At 36.6% G+C, this 3803-nt stretch overlaps 1 protein-coding gene and 1 long non-coding RNA gene across 5 annotated transcripts in view; both read left to right on the top strand.

The window, feature by feature from the left end:
* Positions 1-3803, top strand: part of kcnq1.2 (potassium voltage-gated channel, KQT-like subfamily, member 1.2) — a 191783-nt gene that overhangs the window by 7776 nt on the left and 180204 nt on the right. The gene's annotated exons all lie outside the window — the stretch shown is intronic.
* Positions 1-3803, top strand: part of LOC116693920 (uncharacterized) — a 17478-nt gene that overhangs the window by 512 nt on the left and 13163 nt on the right. The window contains exon 2 of the long non-coding RNA XR_004333032.1: positions 605-608. This is a non-coding gene — a long non-coding RNA (uncharacterized LOC116693920). The remainder of the gene's footprint in view (positions 1-604; positions 609-3803) is intronic.

Here is a 3803-nt window from a genome sequence, read left to right as displayed (position 1 = left end):
AAATTTCTGTTCCGTGACGGTACGTCTGTGTTTTGGCCTGTTTGTTGTTATCAACTGCACAGTTTGACAGCCCGACCAAGTTGCCAGAAATAGCTGTAGAAACGAAACCCAGTGCGCTACAGCTGTAACGTTATTACAGCCATGGAAGCGGCAAACAAAAGTACAGCATCAACGGAGAAAGATCTACCTAACCTTAAAACCTCGGCATGTTTCTAAAAAGTTGCATAAGCAGAGACGTAACAAAACCCGGGTATTATTGGAGATGTATTTGAAAGATGGAGATAGACAAAAGTAATAGTATTACCTGGATTAAATATTGCACCTTCAATTCTTTTTATTTTTATTGTTTTATTTTATTTATTTATTGTTTTGTTCCTATTTGATTTTTAGATGAGTGCTTTACAAAAATCATCATCACAATTTAATGAAGAATTCATAGCATAAAACATAGTTTTTATTAAGCCCTTTACCTTGTGTCAGATTTTTCCCACAGTCACTATATAATGAACGGCAGGTATACCGGCTCACAGTATACAGTCACACATTATGAAGGGTCACAGATTTTGGCGTAATAACGGAAAAGCCTGTGTTAGTGAGTATTCAGCCAGGTAACACATTGCTGGAGATTTCTTTATATGGGCCTAATTGTTTTTTTATTTTATTTTAGAAGTTATTTGTTGTAGTTATGGCTGATACTGGGGCAGAGCCATCACAGGAAAAAAGATATTAAACAAAGAACAACTAAAAGCTTAAAGGGAACTCTCGATTGGGCTTTTAACAGATGGAGACAATTATTGGATTGTAAATGATTCAAAACCAACCCCAAATTGGCCCTCAGGTATGTAACATGTCTATTTCATTCATAAAATAACTTAACATTGCGTGATGTTGTCGTAGTCAGTAGCCTAGATCAAATTAATTCTCTCAATTAAAACATTGGATGGTAAATATGGACTATTGATGACGTTAGGAAGTTGTGTGGAATTCTGGGACTTACAGTTTTTATTGTTAAACGCCATCACCGCATCTGTTCACTGTCGAGTTTACCCATTAAAGTTTATTCTTGTTACGTTTAGTAACGTTATTCATGTTGTTCCAATAAAATAGCTGCAGTTTCCCCAACATAATTAGGCTTTTCCTAATTTGATTTGTATTGGTAGCTGACCAGTTAGCTAGTGAGCCAGCAAGCAAACATTAGCCAACAGCTAAAACCACACTATCACAATATATTTCACATGTTAATGCCCCCGCCCCAGGGCGGACAGGGTTTGCTGTAATGATAGTGGCTTGCTTCTAGCTAACGATCATACTAAAAATAACTTTATGAGCATGTTGAACGATGCTGTAACCTTATAATGTTACCCAACAAGCAATAGCATTAGTGTTTGCTAGCTAGTTGTCAAAAAGCACATTGTAGTAACATTAAGCTGGATCAATATTGAAATGTATCAATGAATTAGGTGTTCACTGTATTACAGTGTTGCAAGGTGGCATGTAATTAATCACAAAATGATGCTGTGTGGCAAAAAAGCAGCATTACGTTACATGTATTTCTTTTGGAGATTGAATGATTTACGATTAATCTCGAACGTATCATCGGAGTGCCCGTGTTTTGATGTACGTAACGAGTAACTAGAGGCTGTAAGGTTATATGACGCCACTGAAAAGCGACTAAAGGAAACGTCCCGTGTCAAAAATAAAATAACATATAGAATATATAATAGAATATATAACATATAATAGAATTTGAAATTTGGTAGAAAAATTTGGGATAGTGTAAGAACAAAGCTCAAAATATATACAACATAAGTATTGTTGTTTTTAGAAATCTTAATGCAAAAATGTTAGATATTGAATATTGTACCTTTAAGTAGTTACAGTTACAGACTTTATTAGAGGTTGTTAGTGAGCATTCTCTCTTATTGTTGTAAAACAATAGCCTGGATGCCAGCCAAACTTAGCCCCGCCCACAACATTTGAGGTCAGAATCTTCGGTCTGATTCGTTAAGGAGCAACTATGCTCAAACAAGAGCTGGTAGGAACAATCAAATTGTCAGGGCGGGTTTTATACGATGAATGATGGACAAATGACAACAGTAACGTAATGAACGTGAGCAGACCCGCGGGACTGCGCCCACCCATGTCGTCCTGTAGTTGCAATAATGGATATAGCTAATGTTTGTAATTCACCATGTGTTCTATTAATACATCCATGGTATTATCTTATGATACATTTGAGGGATGTACCTGTATGTATGCTGTAAAGCCTGTAACGTGGATGCAACGTCATTACAGCGTTTTCCAATCTGCCAGGGCTATTGGCTACATTCAGTTGAGTGCAGATGCATTTTTGGTTGAAACACGCCCCATAATCACAGCCAATGGAGCAGTATCAGACTCATATTCTGACTAGAATTGGAGTATGACAACGTCATGCTAGTAAAACAATGAATTAATAGTATAAACACTTTCAAACAAAATTAATATATCATACATAATGTATATTAAATGTCACGTTTGTCAAACTGACAGAAACACAAACGAACAATACACGCACAAGTCAGAGTTGGTCAGAGTGGATAGAAATCCCTTGGACCCAGGACAGCATATTAGAACAGTGTCCCAAAAGACTCTTATGCAATGGCGGCATGCAAACTCACCAGCACACAGACAACCTGGGGAAATGATCCCCTTCATGTTTGGGCCACTCCCTCTGAGTCTTTTACATAACCAAAGAGAATAAAAATACATGTCCTCATGATTCCTAAATGACCTTTTCACTCAGACCGCAAGCAAATTACAACCATACATTTTGGTTTCTTAAAACATAGGCAAAAGCAGAAGTAAACACATACATTTAACTGGGACACGAAAGAAATTGAGCCCAAACAGTAGTAAAAAGAGATATCAACTTAATATTTAAACAACGCTTAATGTTTTCATTTGCAGTGATTGAAATCAAAATGTCAGGGTCATTTCTACTTTAACATCGTTATACCGCGGCCAGTTCGCCGAGGAGGCAGCACCCGTTTATCCTCGTGAAAATGCTGCTGGCCAGATGTTGTCTTGAATACATGATTCTGTTGTGTGTTTTTACATCTGGACAGATTATTAAAATGGCTACATTGAATCCCTTCCATCCATGTGGAAAGGTCAGAAAGGAAACCTCTTGTGGGATATCTGCTTACAAGAGATTACTGACTGAATGGAAGTCACATCCGTTTCTCAGAAGCAAGTTATGTATGCAAGGATTTATTGAGTAATGCCATTTTCTTTTTCTTTTGAAAGCTTTGGCTCCAAAATTTGTTCAACATGTTCAACAATTAAAAAAGTGACACCTACTGCAATGTTGAAATGACAATATTTCTAAAAGGCTAGCTAGCAACTAAAAAGACACCAGTGAAATTAAGTTTTTTAATTTCACTTTATGCATAAAAGGTGTAAACAACCAGTCATTACCTTATACTGTATGTGTTAAAGTCAAAAGCTCAAGATAAAGTCATATTTCGCTCCTTCCACTGTCTTGACCATAAAAGTGTTTGTGTCAGCTCTAATGCCATCCTGCACATACTCATCAGTTATCAGCCTGCCAAAAAGTATAAATTGTGAATACTATTTTGGCTAAAACCCAAAAATGTATACACTACCGGTTACACTAAAGTTTGGGGTCACTTAGAAATTTCCATTGCACTCAATTGTAGATAGAATACCAGCTGAGATCAGTTGCATTGTTTTTTTAACCAGGGTAGCAGTTTTCAGATTACATTATGTGCTTACATAATTGCAAAAAGGTTCTCCAATGT

The sequence above is a fragment of the Etheostoma spectabile genome, chromosome 8 (assembly GCF_008692095.1).
Source record: "Etheostoma spectabile isolate EspeVRDwgs_2016 chromosome 8, UIUC_Espe_1.0, whole genome shotgun sequence".
Classification (NCBI taxonomy): domain Eukaryota; kingdom Metazoa; phylum Chordata; class Actinopteri; order Perciformes; family Percidae; genus Etheostoma; species Etheostoma spectabile.
The sequence above is the reverse complement of the archived record's forward strand: the minus strand, read 5'-3'. Positions and strand labels throughout refer to the sequence as shown.